At 35.8% G+C, this 18,417-nt stretch overlaps 3 pseudogenes across 1 annotated transcript; 2 read left to right on the forward strand and 1 right to left on the reverse strand.

The window, feature by feature from the left end:
• The first annotated feature begins 2,761 nt into the window (after positions 1–2,761).
• Positions 2,762–5,387, forward strand: LOC143621055 (glyoxylate/hydroxypyruvate reductase HPR3-like; annotated as a pseudogene).
• A 632-nt stretch (positions 5,388–6,019) lies between these two features.
• LOC143621151 (glyoxylate/hydroxypyruvate reductase HPR3-like) lies at positions 6,020–7,843 on the forward strand (annotated as a pseudogene).
• LOC143621152 (putative carboxylesterase 8) lies at positions 7,477–11,150 on the reverse strand (annotated as a pseudogene). The gene is made up of 2 exons (XR_013151463.1): positions 10,276–11,150; positions 7,477–8,071 (listed from the first exon to the last, which is right to left on the reverse strand). The product of XR_013151463.1 is annotated as a putative carboxylesterase 8 (transcript).
• Between the last annotated feature and the right edge of the window lie 7,267 nt (positions 11,151–18,417).

Here is an 18,417-nt window from a genome sequence, read left to right on the forward strand (position 1 = left end):
CAATTACTCCATTTCATCAAACATCTTAGAGCATTCATAGTCTATCATCCATCCTTATCCCTATAATTACACTACAAAACACTACATTTCTCTTTCCTGTTTAATTAAATAATAACTTTTATACATTTATTATTACAGTTTTTTTCTCCTCTACCCACAACCAATTCAACAAATATTAAAAAATAAATAGGGGCAAACAAGGGAAAATTCTGCACATAGTCCTTTTTAAGAGATAGAATTTGAAAATAGTCCAAAAAGTTTTGGATTCCCAAAATAGTCCTCCCAAATCTATTTCCCACGAGAGATTGGGATTCGTGACGTGAGTTTTGGTTGTCCTATCACACACTGACACGTGTCATTTCACAGATAAAGTTTCATAGAAATTTGACTTGCCCGATAGTTTTCAAGTCAAAATAGTTTTATGAAAAACCATTGTTTTGGAATGAAATTTGTCCGTCACGTGAGGTTTCAAAGTCATCGTTATCCGCGTTTTTTTGAAATGCATCTCCTCGGACGCATTCCAAATGAATTTCGTCTACTACGTGAAATTTCAAAAAAGATGGAAAAGAAATGATACTTTTTCAGTAAACTTAATTTTGTTGGATGATTTTCAAAAAAATGTAAAAAAACGATAATTTCCCAACGAATTTAATCTCCTTAGATGATTTTTATAAAAATTTTAAAAATATGGCAAGTGTTAAGAATGTGGTGGGTGGTGGTGGATGATGGCGGTGCGTGACGGTGGTGGATGATGGCGGTGGGTGGTGGTGGTTGATGATGGCGGTGGGTGGTGGTGTGATGGTGGTGGATGATGGCGGTGAGCAGTGGTGGTGGTGGGCGGTGGGCGGTGGTGGTGATGCTGGTGGATGATGGCGGTGGGCAGTGGTGGTTGATGATGGCGGTGGGTGGTGGTGGTGGATGGTGGCGGTGGTGGTTGATGATGGCGGGCGGTGGGTGGTGGTGGTTATGATGACGGTGGGTGGTGGTGGTTATGATGGCGGTGGGTGGTGAATGATGGCGGTGGATGGATAAATTTACTTTTTCTAATATATATTCTTTTTATGCAAAAACATATAAGTTTCATCAAAAAACCATCGAATTAAAATATTTTGTAACAAAATCTATCTTTTTTGACAACACGTCTTTTTTATGCAAAAATAGACGAAATTAATTTGAAATACGTCCGAGGAGATGCATTTCAAAAAAACGCGAAAATCATCTTTTTCGAAACCTCACGTGACGGACAACTTTTATTCCAAACCTATGGTTTTTCAGAAAACTATTTTGACTTGAAAACTATCGGCCAAGTCAAATTTCTATGAAACTTTATCTGTGAAATGATACGTGTCAGTGTGTGATAGGATACCCAAAACTCACGTCACGAATCCCAATCTCACGTGGGAGATAGATTTGGAAGGACTATTTTGGGAATCCAAAACTTTTTGGACTATTTTCAAAAACTCTCTCTTTAAAAGGGCTATGTACAGAATTTTCCCGGCAAACAATGTTCCCTAAATGTTTCCCCAAATTTACAAAAAATCACTACATTTCTCTCTCCACCATATAATTTATACTCACAACCATTCAAAACTCTACTTTATAATTTACCAATCCCCCTCACATAATTATGGAGGATGGGTTGGGAATGCTCTTATAAACACAGCCAAAATAGTGAAATTAACAACTGGGAAAATGTTTTTTTTTTGTGTGTGTGTGTGTGTGGGTGGGCGGGTGGGGTCTGATTGTTGATGTTTTCAACGTTATCAACCCTAAAATGTCCAAACTGTCCTTGACCTAATGGTACTAAATAGACGGTGTTATCGATTTGGACAACGTTGGCAACAATCGTGAAACCAGAAGAGTCAAATACAAAAAGAAAAAAATATATATACTTTTTATGCAAATAGAAATGAATTACATTTACTCAAGAAAATGATATCCATTTTAATCTGTTTTACTTATGCAGACTTTTGTTTTGTTTTTAAATGTAATTCATTTCTATTCTAGAAAAAGTAAAAGTAACTTTGAACAATATACTAAAGGCGATCAATATGCAACACGAATTTGCATAAAAAAATTATATATAAAAAATAACATTTTCTTGGTGTTATATTTTTGCAACCCATTTTTTTGAATTCTTTTAAAGTCTCCAAGTCTATTGAATATTGATGAACTCATGAACCCATGTGTATGTTACTTCGAACTCCATTAACTAGTAAAGCTTTGACTCCCATATCCGAACCCTCGGGCTATGTTAGAGTTCTTGTTAACGATTGATTATTGTTTTACAGATCATGTACGAGTCACATTAATTTTTAGAATGGCAACTCACATAATCTCTACCTCTACTTCAAAGTCACTTTTTTGTGCCAAAAACAGGGACGTAAACCCTTACCGTTTGGTGTAGGCAAAATCTTATCTAACACTTTGGTTACAAGAAGTCAAATACCCTTTGACACAGAGTTACATTTATTAGTGATCCTATTTTTCTTCTGTACTTTTTTTTTATTTTGGGAAACTTTATGTTAAATCACTTATAAATTTATAATCTGATCTCCTTGTTCATCCTGACCCAAGCCCACATCAATTCGGACAAGGGCCCAAATTTAATTTAAACATATCTCAATAATGTTTCCTGGCCCATTAATCTTTTACTAAGGTTGTAATTAGAGATACACAAACCGGTTAGAGTCAACGGGTCAAATAACCGGTTAGACCGATTAATCAGGTTGGATACTAACTGGTTTTTAGTCAGGAAACCCCTATCCGGTATAACCGGTGTTGGGTATAACCGAACCGGTTAACATGGTAAATAAGCGGAGAAAAATGGTTTCAAAAAATAATTAAAAATAACCCAAAAACTGGTTTCGGTTAACCTGTTTTGAAGCTCATTAATACAAACCGGTTAGTAACCGCCAGGTTGAATCGACTAGTAACTGGTTTTTTTGAAATCGGTTAGTAACCGGTTAGAAAATCAGGTTCAAACTTGTTAGCCCGTGTCCCTCTAGTTGTAATGAAACACACGCTTATTAAAAATAAATAAAATTGGCTAGCATTGTCTATATTATAATTTTTTATATCTTTCCAATCGTTTTTTTACTTTTGGTGTTTAGTGGATCCACCTTATCACCATTTTAAAAGTATGCTTATTTTATCTTAATGACTTAATGGATTCTTACTAATAATCAATACACTCTTATGAGTTATGACCAACTAATCTAAAGTTATTAACTTCTTTTATTTTATCATAATGAATCAACAAGGCCACAAACTCCGGCAAGTACTTGTCCTCCGTCCGCCACGCATATTCGTCATCCACGAACACTACTTCACGGACCGATTTCACATCCTCAAAGCCTACAACTCACCACTACCTATTCACGAGTTCTTGCACGCCCACGCACAGTCTGTGAATGTCATCCTATGCTCGGGCTTATGTCCGATCACAACCCAAGTGATAAATGACTTACCATCTCTCAAACTCGTCGTCTCTGAGGCCACTGGCGTTAATAACATCGATATGGATGAATGTCGCTATCGGGGAATTAATGTTACTAATGCTGGAGATGTGTATGCTGATGATGTGGCTGATGGCGCGGTAGGACTGTTGATTGATGTTATGAGGAGGATTACAAGCGGAGATAGGTTTGTTCGCGGTGGGCTTTGGCCGAATTTAAGCGTGTATCCTCTTGGTGCCAAGGTATGTGAATAATAAATGGGACGAGCTATTCTCACACCGTCTGATATGTGTTCCCACACAAGTCAACCGTCCAGTTTATATCGGACAGTTGTTTTGACTTTTCAAACGGTGTGGGATTAGATTCCTTCGGCGTGTGTATACTGAATAGTACCAATTAATATTGTATATTAATTGGTACATGATTTAATATGGTACATTAATTGGTACCAATTAATATTGTATATTAATTAATATTGTATAGTACCAATTAATATTGTATATTAATTGGTACATAATTTATAAAAGATAGTTTTTCAAAGAACTACAAATTTCCCTAAAATAGGTTATGATTTATTCTCACATTTCAAGTAACATAATTTATGCTCAATGTTCTATAATAATTGTTAAGTTGTTTTAGTTGTTTATGTTGAACATGAAGGTTTATAACTAGACATGATTTGAAAACTAAACCAATATTTAAACTAACGGTTTACTGGTTTAAAATAAGCTCAATCCGGTTTTAAACACAACTTATAATATAACTAAAATACTGCTTTCTTTCTTGGTACATTCCAGATCTCGTATAAGTTATAATGGAAAAGTATAAATGTCATTAAGTTGGCACGGCGTATATCTGATATCATCATTTTTTATTTCGAGTTCAAACTTTTTCTAGCGAAATATAATTGCTCCAAAAACGCAATACTTTTTCTAGCAAAGTCCAGACATCTATTTACTAATTTTAGACTCAATTTCATATATCTTCATCTAAACTTGATAAAATACAAGTATCTTCATATACAAGTATATTATGCAATGAAACTTGCACTTTTTTTTGGGGGGGGGGGGGGGTGTTGCAATTCTACAAGTTTAGAGGGAGATATATGAAATGTTATAAAGAAATAATTTAATAAAATGATGAAATTAATAGGAAATAATCGATGATCTATCATATTCATTTTTGCTAACATATCCAATAGATATGAACTAGATATTAAAACTCTTAGTGGCATAGTGATTAATCGTTTTGATGATATCGATATGATTTTCTAGGTAGGAGGCAAAAGAGTCGGAATTGTTGGACTTGGAAACGTTGGATTTAGAGTTGCCACTAGACTTGAGGCCATGGGTTGCATAGTCTCATACACTTCAAGGCGGAAAAAACCATCTATCCCCTTCACGTTCCACCCAAATATCCTCCAACTCGCTTTAGACTCCGATGCCCTGGTCCTCTGTTGTGCATTGACCAACGACACACGTCACATGATCAACAAAAAAGTCATGATGGCCTTAAGAAAAAAAGGTGTCATCGTGAATGTGGCCCGTGGTGCCCTTGTTGATGAGGTGGAGCTGGTGAAGTGTCTGGTGGAGCGTGAAATTGGTGGTGCTGGTTTAGATGTTTTTGAAGATGAACCAAACGTACCTACAAAGTTGTATGAATTGGATAACGTCGTTCTTTTGCCTCATACAACGGCCTTGACAAAGGAATCGTTTTATGACGTCACGCAGATTTTGATAGGTAACTTGGAGGCATTTTTCATGAATAAACCCTTGCTTACTCTTGTTGACAACAAATTCTAATCATGGCATGTGTGCTTTATAACTAAATTTATACATGTCATAATGTTTAATGTTTCTTTTTATTGTATTGTGTTACAATCGTAAATGATTTTGGTACCAACAAGCTATTTTGAGGAATCAGAATTTACTTATAAATCTGATACAAGTTTGGAGATGTTTATTGTTCCTTTTTATCGTATTATGCTGTGGTTATTGGTGATTTTAATACAAAGGAATCTCTAAGGTCACCAGGGACAAAGTCCACGGACCATTAGGGGTTCGGGGGCGTCACCCTGGATTGCAGGTGCCAAACCAATTTATTTAAAAGCATTGCGTTGAACACACATTAAATTTGTATGAATGATGAAAAGTTTACAACTTAACATAAGAACATATAAGAGCTAGAGATTTGGGCTTATGTAATCATGGACTTGATAATAGTGGCCCGGGCCTCTTGCTAAATTACGCATGTATATAATTTACAAAACCTACTTATATATTTATAGGGGACGGGCTAAAAATATTCTAAGAGAATTTCATATTTTCATATATGCCTCTAGTTACTTTTTAATGAAAAGCAGTTTAATAAAAAGTAGTGTTTACGTCTATATAAAAATAAGCATTGAATAGTAATCTAAAGAAATATGATATGTTACAAACTTTGAGAATGTTTGTCCCTTACATTAAACTAATGTTATGATACCAACCTCAATGTGGCAAGATGCATGCATGAGTTATAACTTTGTAATTTAGTTACTTTTTAATTAGTTTTTGAATAATATTCTATCCATATTATATGGTGTGGCTTTAGCATAAATGCAAACACAACTTCACTACACTTCATTATTCTAATATGGACTCAAAACATCACCAATGTCTTTCATCACAATCACCACATCAAGTACTAGTCATCAAGCCGCCACCCGTGTTCGTGGTCCACGAACAATACATCTTGAACAAGTTCCAAATCCTCAAAGCATACGACTCACCTTTACCTACACACGATTTTCTACGAGCCAATGCACAATCCGTAAAAGTTGTTCTATGCTCGGCTTCTAGTCCAATCACAGCCGAGGTGTTAGGGACCTTCCGGCTCTAGAACTAGTTGTCACTACTACTACTACTGGGGTCAACCATATAGATATGGTTGAGTGTCGCAAGCGCGGGATTAGGGTTACTAACGTGAGAGATGTGTTTTCTGATGATGTAGCAGATGTGGGTGTAGGACTTTTGATTGAAGTCATGAGAAGAATTAGGCATGATAGGTTTGTTCGTTGTGGTCGTTGGCCTGTTACAAAGCAGCATCTTCTAGGTTCAATGGTTAGTCACATTTTTATATAAATATATATAACATGTTGTGCAAACAAATACTATATGTTAGTAAAGTTATATAAATTAATTAATGGTATTAAAATTAGAACGTTACACATGCTTATTATTCTAACCAATTATTGCATTTATAATATTTTTAACATTTAAAATAAACATAATTTCTAAACCATTATTGTACTTAACATAAATAATAATAATAATAATAATAATAAAGAATAATATATATGATTTTACCCGAGCCCACCTAACCCGCATGTTCAAACCCTTAACCAATTAGGGCGGCGAGCACGCGTGCAACCCTTTTCCAAGGGCGTGTCCACATCGGGTAATGACGGATTTTATGAGCATCCACTGTAGATAGTTTTAGACAGTTAGACTAGGTTAAACAAATTAAACTTACGTTGGTTTTATAGTTTTATTGCATTTCTATTTTTAAAAATTATGTAATGCTATTGGTTTTCTTTCACTAATAAATATTAAAAGAAAAACGTATCAGAGTCGTGACGCTCATGTATTTTAATTTAAAAAGCAAAATACAAAATCATTTTTATAAGAATTGACATTTTTGTTATTTTAAGTAAAAACGATAAAGAGTTACATTTCACATATCCATCATTGAAATTGACCTAACGTGTTACATTTTAACAAACCCTTCAAACCAAACCGCAAGCTTTATAACAAAAGTCACAACCCTAAAAACATTCATAACGATCGATTATCTACTATTTTAACACTTTCAATTTCAGTTAGGAGGAAAGAGGATTGGGATTGTTGGTCTTGGAAACATTGGTTAAAGTTGCTACAAGACTACAAGCCATGGGCTGCATAGTCTCATACACCTCAAGGCAAAAGAAACACACCACACCTTTGACTTACTACCCAAATGTCCTCGAACTCGCTTCCAATTCCGACGCCCTCATTCTTTGTTGCGCATTAACTAAAGACACGCGTCACATGATCAATAACAAAGTCATGACCACATTAGGAAAAAACGGAGTCATTGTAAATGTGGCTTGTGGGGCTGTCATTGATGAGGTGGAATTAGTCAAGTGTTTGGTCGAAGGTGAAATCGGTGGTGCAGGATTGGATGTTTATGAAAATGAACCAAACGTGCCTAAAGAGTTGTTTGGATTGGACAATGTTGTTGTTTTGCCACATAGTAGCGCGTGTACAAAGGAGTGTTTTCAAGACGTTGCTCAGATTGTCGTCAGTAAGCTAGAAGCTTTTTTCGCTAACAAATCATTAATTACTCCTGTTAGTAAAGATTTTTAATCACACAAACATAAATTGTACCTTTATTGTTCATTATTATTGTAATTCAATAAAAACACACTTATTATAAAGTTGACTTTTTGTCGGTAGAAGTCCAAATAAAAGCCTTGACATCATTATATAAGACTTGTGCTTTTTGTTGATCAAAGATCTCAACACCATGGTACCCTTCATCAAATTTGTTTATCACATGCACTCCATGTGCTTCTAACATCTTAGCAAACTCCACTAGGGGTGGCAACCTTGACCCAAACCATTCCAAATGGGTCAATTTGGGTTGTTTTAAAATTCAAATGGGTTGAATTGGCTCATAGGTTTTAATTAAATGGGTCAAAATGGGTCACTTGAAATTCCACATTCTTATTTTTGGGTCAAAATTGGTTGACAAATTTAACTACATGGGTCGATGTGGGTTAGTGTATTAAGGAAAAGTGACATGTTTTGGTTGAAATGGGTTTTAGATTGAAACGATATCGGTTTAGGTTTCGGCTTGGATCAGCTTTCGTGCCGACACGAGTTTTAGCACTGGACGGGTTGGGTTTCGGTTTCTTTCGAGTTTTCGCACTAGACGGGTCGAATAAGGTTTTTGATTCGTTTTCGTTGACATTTCGGTTTCGGTTAATTTGTCGGGTTTTTTTTTTTTTTTTTTTGATGAACGAGGTTAACGGTGAAAATATTTTGGTTTTTTTACTTTTTTCGTTATTTGTTTATATTTTGAGTTATGATTTTTTATTTGTTTTTTTTGAATTTTTTTTGAGGGATTTTGATCTTAATAGAAATCATCAAAAAATATTAAAAAAAATTAATAAAAAAATCATAACTCAAAAAATAAAACAAAAACAAAAAATGTAAAAAAACTAAAACGTTTCGTCCGTTATCCTTGTTAAAAAAAAATCGACAAATTAACCGAAACTGAAATGTTGACAACAACGAAACAAAAACATGCTGAAACAAGCTGTTAAGTGATGAAAGGAACTGAAAAATCGCTAAAGCAAGCTGTTAAGTGCTGAAACGAGCTGAAAAATCGCTTAAACGAGCTATTTGATGCTAAAACGAACTGAAAAATCGCTTAAACGAGCTGTTACGTGCTGAAATTAACAGAAAAATCGCTTAATCAAGCTGTTACGTGCTGAAACGAACTGAAAAATCGCATAAACGAGCTGTTACGCGATGAAACAAACTGAAAAATCGCTTAAACGAGCTGTTACATGAGGAAACGAACTGAAAAATCGCTTAAACGAGCTGTTACGCAATGAAACGAAATGAAAAATCGCTTAAATGAGCTGTTACGCAATGAAACGAACTGAAAAATCGCTTAAACAAGCTGTTACGCGCTGAAAAGAACTGAAAAATCACTTAAACGAGCTGTGACGCGATGAAACGAACTAAAAAATCGCTAAAACGAGCTGTTACGCGCTGAAACGAACTGAAAATCGCTTAAACGAGCTGTTACGCGATGAAACAAACTGAAAAATCGCTTAAACGAGCTGTTACGCGATGAAACGAACTAAAAAATCGCTAAAACGAGCTGTAACGCGCTGAAACGAACTGAAAAATCGCTTAAACGACCTGTTACACGCGGAAACGAACTGAAAAATCGCTTAAACGAGCTGTTACACGCTGAAACGAACTTTAAAATCGCTTAAACGAGCTGTTACGCGCTGAAACGAACTGAAAAATCGCTTAAACGAACTGAAAAATCGCTTAAACGAGCTGTTACGCGCTGAAACAAACTGAAAAATCGCTTAAACGAGCTGTTACGCGCGGAAACGAACTGAAAAATCGCTTAAATGAGCTGTTACACGCTGAAACGAACTTTATAATCGCTTAAACGAGCTGTTACGCGCTGAAACGAACTGGAAAATCGCTTAAACGAACTGAAAAATCGCTTAAACGAGCTGTTACGCGCTGAAACGAACTGAAAAATCTCTTAAACGAGCTGTTACACGATGAAACGAACTGAAAAATCGCTTAAACGAGCTGTTAAGCGCTGAAACAAACTGAAAAATCGTTTAAACGAGCTGTTACGCGCTGAAACGAACCGAAAAATCACTTAAACGAGCTATTACTCGCTGAAACGAACTGAAAAATCGCTTAAACGAGCTGTTACGCGCTGAAACAAACTGAAAAATCGCTTAAGCGAGCTGTTATGTGCTGAAAGGAACTGAAAAATCGCTTAAACGAGCTGTTACGCGCTGGAACGAACTAAAAAATCGCTTAAAAGAGTTTTGACCCAAACCCATTTTGACCCGTTCCAACCTTGACCCGTTATAACCCGAACCTGTTGACCCTAACCCGTTCCGAGCCGAACCAAAACAACCCTGTTTTTAAGTGACCCATTTTGACCATAACTCGTTTCGACCCTAACCCGTTTCAACCCTAACCCGTTCCGACCCATGACCCGTTTTGACCCAACCCAACCCATTTGCCACCTCTACTATCCGCCATTGGATCGCCAGCGTAACCCCTGACCAGACATTTTGGTAAACGTCTGATTTTCTCAATACGAGATTCATTCAGATCTCGTAAGGGGTTACAGTACTCATGATCTCTGTCACTCCCTTCAGGCAGTGACAGAGTCCACATTAGATCGTTCACTTTTAAAGGAACGATACGATCGTTCACTAGTCGAAGCTCTGACTCAGTACGCTCGACCCCACTGAAAAAAGGTTTGTTTAATATGATCCCTACGATCTTGATCGGGTTGAGATCAAGATCTAGCGTGCGTAGACACGCGTTGTAGGCAATATTAGCTCCAGAGCTACTTCCCATTAAGTAGACTTTTGAAAAGTCTACCAACTCAGTCAACCACTCATCAGCGTCAGTGGTCCCCAGTGCCTGATCACGCACCCATAACACCGCCTCCATGGCGTCATCATAGGCAGCAGGGAGGCGGTGTTCTGGGGCAAGACGGTACTCAACTGTGATCACCAGCGCTGGTGATTGAGCTTATATGACTGAGCATGCATGGTGGAAAGGGTATGATGTGGCGCTGAAGAGGATGAAACCGCCACCGTGGAAGTGGATGATGACTGGGAGTTTCCCGGTGGCGGTTTTAGGTGGTGACACGGGGCAAAAGAGGCGGACAAAGACGGTTTTGAGTTGTATGTCTTTGGAGAGAGCGAGTTGGGACTCGGTTGTGAGTTCGGGTGTTGCGGGTACCAATGGAAGTGGGCGGTGTCGGGTCAATGACCCGTCCGGGTTTTGGGTGATTTTGAGGAAGTCGTAAGGATCCAAATCGGGATTCGGGTCGGACATGATTGTGGTGAAAACATAGAGATGGTAGTGGTGTATATAAGGATGGACACATGATCTGTCTTGAAAATAATAATGAGTAGTTGTAACTAATTCATTTAATGCTTGATGATATAAAAGATTTTTCTTGAAAGAAAAAATTTATTTTATATCGAAAAAGAAAAAAAATTCTCTAAAAGATAACTTTAAATTAGTAAATTAGGTCACGTGTTGTGTTTAGCCCACAAAAATGCATCAAAATGCCTCGGAACACCTCTATCGGGACGTTTTGGGATGGTTTTGGGTTAGGGGCGTTCCCTACAAAACGCCTCTCTCATTATTCATCCAATCAATCCGATTTTTCTCCCACAAATTCCAATTAAATATTTTATTTTTATTAAAAATAGATAAAAAAAAAAACATTAACTTGTAATGATTAAAGAAGCTTCATCCACTACACTCTTTTGTTGTAAAAAACCGAAACTAATTTTTCGGTTTTTGGTTCAGTTTTAGCCCAAAACCGACCCAAACCGAATCGTATACACCTCTAATTGAAAATGTATAAAGTTTGTCTATGTGCATAATTAAGGATATCATTAAGTGTGATGTATCTTTTACAATTCAAATAAAGAAAATTCTGATGTGTAAAATGTCATAATAAACAGATCATCAACATAAGTTGATTGTAGCTCAATGGTAGAGTACTCACTTTGTAAGTGAGAGGTAGGGGGATCAAACCTCACTACCACCAACTTATATGGGAGATATGATGGATGACCATGGCTTGCCAGGGTTCGAGTCCTGATCTCACCCGGTTTTACCGGCTCCTCGCTGTCGTGCCGTTTGGCGGGCGTGGGGGTCAGGTTTTATCCGGTAAATCCCTCAACAGGTGGACCGTTAGGGGCTCCGTCCGTCCGGACTAGTGGCCGGCTCAGGCTACCTTTAGCCAATAAGGCCATGTACAGAGTACCCGGCGCGTTACTTAGTTGGCCGTTCAAAAAAAAAAAAGATCATTAATATATTAAGGTTGCTTTAACGCTTTGAATTAAGGTTGAGATGCCTTTAATATATTTCACTATTTCAACAACATTTGCATGCAAAGTAATCATGCATTTAAGGCTGCTACTTTTCTGACAAGGCTACTTCTGTATTTTTTTTTGAATGGTGACTTTCAGAGTTAAGTTATCTTACTTTGCGAACACGTCACGCCCCACCACTCCACTCAGGCCAACTATGTTGACATGATCGGGATCCACGCTGGCATTTGAGTTTGACTTGGCGTTCCCGGTAAAACTCAGTTGGCTCACCTCGCCCGAAGGCACGACAGGTTTTAACGCTCTGGTAAAATCCGGTCGAAATCAGGATTCGAACCCAGGATATCCGGGTCATCGAGGCTACTTCTGTATTTAATTTTGTTTTATGTTTTTAATCTATATTTTAATTGATAAATGAATAATTAGTCCCATTTGGTTTTCTTGGCCCAACCAACGACCCTGTGGCCCATGCATTACAGTCTGTGCGCCAATCCTAGGCCCATTATTTCCTTAAGTGTGCCCCAACTCCAAATTCCTAATTCATTTTTCTAACTAATTAGTAACTTTTCAAGCTATAATCAATATAATATACTAAATGTTGATCAGTCTTGTAATATTGATAATAGAGAACAAGAAATATTAAATCATGTCTACTTATTAATCCTGAGAACGCGATGATGGAAGATGACATGATTCTGATATGATCGAGTTCCAGTTTATGATGTATGATTATGATGGCTAAGGTGTGCTGGTGGGGACCAGGGGGGGGGGATTTGTTATTGGTGATTAACTCGTTCTCTCTAGTAAGCTCTATATATACCCAAAGAGAAACCTACTTAATTATAAAAGTAAGGGTAATTACGTCCATCGATGATTACTAATTAATCAATAGAAGATTTTACGTCAATGATCATCAAAATTAAATAAATAATCCTGAAGTTCATATCAATAAATATTAATCTTACATATACATATAACTAAATCGGAATACTGAATACGTTCTTTTCAGAACCAAAAAATATTAAGAACCGCGAAAAACACATAAAACATGTGCAGGTAGAACTGTGTAAACTACTTGATTACTATCATGCATGCTTGTTGTATATTTATACGGGGTAGTTATATGCATATCAACATGTTTCCGTTGGTAGAGTTTTATGCACTATAATATATTAACTTCTGTTAACAATATGTATTCATATGCCTTTGATATAAGTTTTGTGTTATAACATAGAAATTTTAATACTATATTTAAACTTTAAAGGCTGTTAGCTGCATCACACAAACATGTTTATATATATTTGTATGGAAGAAGTTTTATTGTCTTGTGAAAAAAGGTTAAATAATACCTCTCTAGAATAATGACAATTTCTTTTTGTGGTTCATAAAATAGTAATGAAAGCTTTTGTCCTTTTCACATGGTTCCATTCCAAAACAATCTTTGTATGTATTTGAAAATAATTTTGAAATACTAGTACTAGCACTGATGTGATATAACACATATAAGCTCCTTTATTCTTTCTATTATTGAATTTTACTTTTGTTATTCATAAGTAAACCCATCTCTAATTTTTTTTTTCTTTTTTTTACATGTTTATAATTAGTTATATTTGTAGGCACAAGGAAATGAGGATAAACATGCAGCTGCATAATATGAAGACAAAACTTATGGTTCTAGGAATTATTTATTGCCTTGATTCTGATTATTGTTTTTTTAACATGAAAAATGGCCATAACATTTTTCTCTAGACGAAGGTTGCAATGCGTTTGACCTGAAACCATGCGTCTACCTGAAAATAATCAATAATAATAAAAGCAAGACAAATGACTGGTTTTTATTCCAGGTCATCGGATACACTGACTTACAATTTTGTTACGGCAATGTAGAACGATTTTACTTCGCTACACAATTATAATTCATGTCAGCACAATCATAAATTAAGCGTATATGAAGTAGATCGACTAGATTTTGGTACGACGCCCTTTTATACAGGGTAGAGGTGTGCAAGAAACCGTAAAAACCATTTCAAAACCGAAAAAACGAACCGATCGAAACAAAAAAAACTGTTTGGTTTTCCATGTAATAAAAACCGGAAAAAACCGAATTCCTAAGTTTTAATGTTTTTTTTTATTATTTTAAGTAATTTATAAGAATTTAATAAATATGTAACTCATATATTTTTGGTCAAATATATAATAGTCTATTAGTTAACAATGAACAAAATTATTTATACTTAAAATTCATTATTTTTTGCTAAGTTTTTGTTCGGCCTCAAATTTTTAAGCTCAAATGGCAAAACCGAAAAAACTGAACCAAAGTGAAAACCAAAAAACCGAAACCGAACGATTTCAAAAAATCCAAAAACCAAAGATTTGGTTTTCGGTTTGGTTTTAACTAAACCGCACCAAAACGCACCACGCACACCCCTAATACGTGGCAACAAAATGGGCTGTGTTGAACTTTTGACACATCACAAGATAACTTACGGAAAAAAAAAACTCGGTTACATAAATATGGTAACTTTTAAATAGGAGTTGGCTAAATGTAAATTTATAAACATATGTCAAATCTCTATTTTTTTTTTGTCTAATTAAACATTTGGATAAATAATATTCAAAACTGCTATACTATACGTATTCGACCATTGGCAAATATACAAAGTTTTGAGCTACTAATGATTCGTAAAAGATTATTAATATTTGTAAATGAACTTAAGGCGAACTCGAGGGTTGTGGACCGTGAAGGGTATGAGGGGTCGGGTGTATACATATAGACAAAATAAGGATCGTCTCTTCATATCATCTTAAATCTCGGCACACTGGCGCCAGAAACATCAAGGTCCAAAAAACGTTAATTATTATTACGTTGTGAAAATGTTGTTTTGTTTTCGCGTAAGTTGTTATTTTCTTCATCATCATTCGCCATAAGGAATTGTGAAGCCTGTATTAAAGTGGGTCCATAGGAAGTAACATATTGAGGCTGTGTAGTTGCAAGGTCTCATGTCCCCACTAATGCATCAAGTGGAGAAAGATCACCAAGTAGAATGAGCCACCAATTGGGTTGAAAATTAATTATGGACCACTTGTGGTTCATGGTGGCTAGGTTGGGTTAGGGTGAAAACATATGGGTAAATGGTATAAAAATCAAAACATATTAATTTGTCATAATAATAAATTAAAATAAACACCGATTAAAATATAATAGTAGAAAATATAATAGTAGAAAACTGTAAAAACAAGTCATTTTTAGGGTGTGATATATCTGTATAGTCATGTGATAATCATCGTATAGTCAGTGGCGAAGCTTGGACTAAGGTGCTGTTTGTTTTTCCTCAAAAGCTCTTCCTGACCACTTTTGTCTGCACTGAGAAGAGGGCGCGCAGACGTTGGGCTCTGCAGTGCGTTTGTTTTTCCGAAGACGTTTCATTAAAAAACGTCTGCGCGCCCTCTTCTCCCAGAAGTCTTGTACATGTGATTTCTCACCTCTTCTCCACTTCTTCTTCTTTGTTCCTTCATCATCAGACACTTCACTCGTAATACATGAGGGGGAAATTGTGTAACTTATTCCATCGACAATACAAATAAGGAACCATGGACGCCCAATTGAAACCCTAGTCACCGAGAAGCAGATATCGGGATGGCCGTCTTCAATGTGGTACAGAAGCGGCGGAGAGCCGCCATCGCCGACCGTAAGCGAGCGGCGCACGGTGACCCTCTTACCGGAAAGCTGAAACATAAGCCCCAAAACACCACTATTTCCGGCAAGCGTAAGCGTAAGCTCATGAAGAAATGGCGCCGGGTATTATTCTTTCATTCACTATTTATGTATTATTAATTCATTATTACCATGTTTAAATTAGCTTGTTGAACTGAATAATCTACTGAACAGGACCAGAAGGAAGCTATGGAAAAGGGGCTTATAACCATGGAAGATATCGAGATGGCTGTTGCTGATGGTATCAATCAATCTCTCACTTTTTATATATCATTGATTTTAAATATGTTCATTGCAGACACATATTTGGTTCATGAACACAAGCTTCTAGTTGTAGTAGTAGTAGTAGAAAACAGACCAGGCAATTTAATCCCAGAATCAACTTAAGTAGGCCTGTATATGAACCGAACATTTGATGAAACTTTTGTTAGGATATTCGTTTATTTAACAAATGAACAAAAAATTGCTCATTTAGTTAAAAAACAAACAGTCTTCTTCTTACAGTCTGCAGATGTTTGGTCCACCTCTTCTGCTGCAGATGCCTGCAGATATGGTCCGCAGACTGCAGATGTTTTACCTCTGAAAAAACAAACAGCACCTAAGACACCAGAGGGCAGACTCAAAATGTATACAAAATTTCACAAACGAAGGGGGCGGGGCACAAATTTTCGGCCGAAAACAGTTAAATTTACATTACTTCATTACGTATAAAAAAATTCGGCCGAAATGGCTAAATCTTACATTACGTATAAAAAAATTCGACCGAAAATGACTAAATCTTACACTACGTATAAGAAATTTCGGCGGAAAACAGCTAAATTTTACACTACATATAAAAAATTTCGCCTGAAAACAGCTAAAGTTTACACTACGTATAAAAAATTTCGGCCGAAAACGATTAAATTTAACTACCTATAAAAAATTTCGGACAAAAATATGTAATTTTACACTACTACGTAAGAAACAGGGGGAGCGGGGCTACCCCAATTAAACCCTAAGCAACCTTCGCCATTGGCTAGCGATGGTATACATCAGGTATATGCTTAATTTTCCTTGTGTATTATATGTTTATATCCTATTATAGTGCTCTCGAACTCTCTATACATTCTATATGGTTTGTTGTACGTCGGGTTACGTGTATTACCTTTCAACTGTGTCTTTAATTAGAATCCCATTAAAAATAACGTATGTGCAACTTCTAAAGGAACCAATATTTTTTATTGGCATAAAAAGAAAAACTTACTAATTAAACAATTACGTACAATACAAACGTACTAGTATACTACTATGTAGGATAAGGTTTTATTATGTCTTCGACAAATGCAACAACACCTATAACATGTTTCTTGGTACTAACAATTAGTCAAAACATTTGGGTAGAATCACTCAAACACTATGACTCCCATGCGTATATAGTAATGTTGTAGCATACAAATATTAGTATTAATTAATAACTCACAACCTTAAAATAATTACAACCCGCAAATCACTACACGACTCCTCATCTTGTAGTACACAATGGAGTTGCTTTATTCACTAATAAAGTCTTTTACACTTCTCTCCAACGTACCATCATCATCAAATGGATCTTAGATGAGTTGTGTTTTCGGGATTATGGAAGATGAAACCGTCATACCCTTATTGAGTGTAGTAGGTGGCGTATGCCTCTAGCGTAGTCTTCTCGAAACAAACATCCTCTGACATCACAGTATCTGAAAAGGTAGTCGTTATCTTCCTCTTGAATAAACTGAACGGGTAATTTGTTTGAGATATTAATTTGCAAAATTCTACTTTTGTCTTTTGAAAGGATTGAACCCACAATCTCATATTTGTAAAGAAGGACACCGTATCACTAGACCAATAGGTTATAGGTAAAAACAATATATCTTCTAATTAAACAAATTACAAAAGACCGATTTTATGCACTTTATTGGTCAATTGTGCTATATTTTATGCACAACAAACATCATACAAAAACTAAACACATAAATACTATATAACAAAGAAAAAAGAAAAGATACCACCAAGGATCACTCATAGTTATTTGCCATCTTATAAGTTAATTTAAATATATAATTAGTTTTCGGTTCTTTTATTAAAATATAATGCAATCCAATATGATCTACTATAAAAAATTTATGACACATACTTCCATCTTATTTCAAGTAATAATCTCTTTAGTAAGATATCATACTGTGCACATTATTATTATTATTATTATTATTTTGGACAATACAATAGAATGCCACTAGCTACGTACCAAAGAATAAAACAATTACAAGAACAAGAGTGGGGTTTTCAACCATTTTTACTCCTAGTTTATCTTAACTAGATCATGTTATCCCGTCTAAGTTTCATGGCATGTGTCGAGTCAGATAAGAATTGGGGGTCATTTAAGGTGTTATCCTTTTCTTTCATACATCAGGTACTTATTTTTAATGACCTTGCCTAACAGTTAAGTATTTAGAGTTTCATATAAGAGTGGCGTGTTTACTTAATGTTGCTAAATTTTTTTCTAAATACATCAAACATGATGAGAAAGTGACTATAAATAGTTGTCACTTGAGGCTCAATTGCGTTAACAAGCAACT

This window comes from Bidens hawaiensis, unplaced genomic scaffold, assembly GCF_021521415.1.
Source record: "Bidens hawaiensis isolate Kalapana, Puna unplaced genomic scaffold, B.hawaiensis_p1.1 tig00002772_1, whole genome shotgun sequence".
In the NCBI taxonomy this organism is placed as follows: Eukaryota; Viridiplantae; Streptophyta; class Magnoliopsida; order Asterales; family Asteraceae; genus Bidens; species Bidens hawaiensis.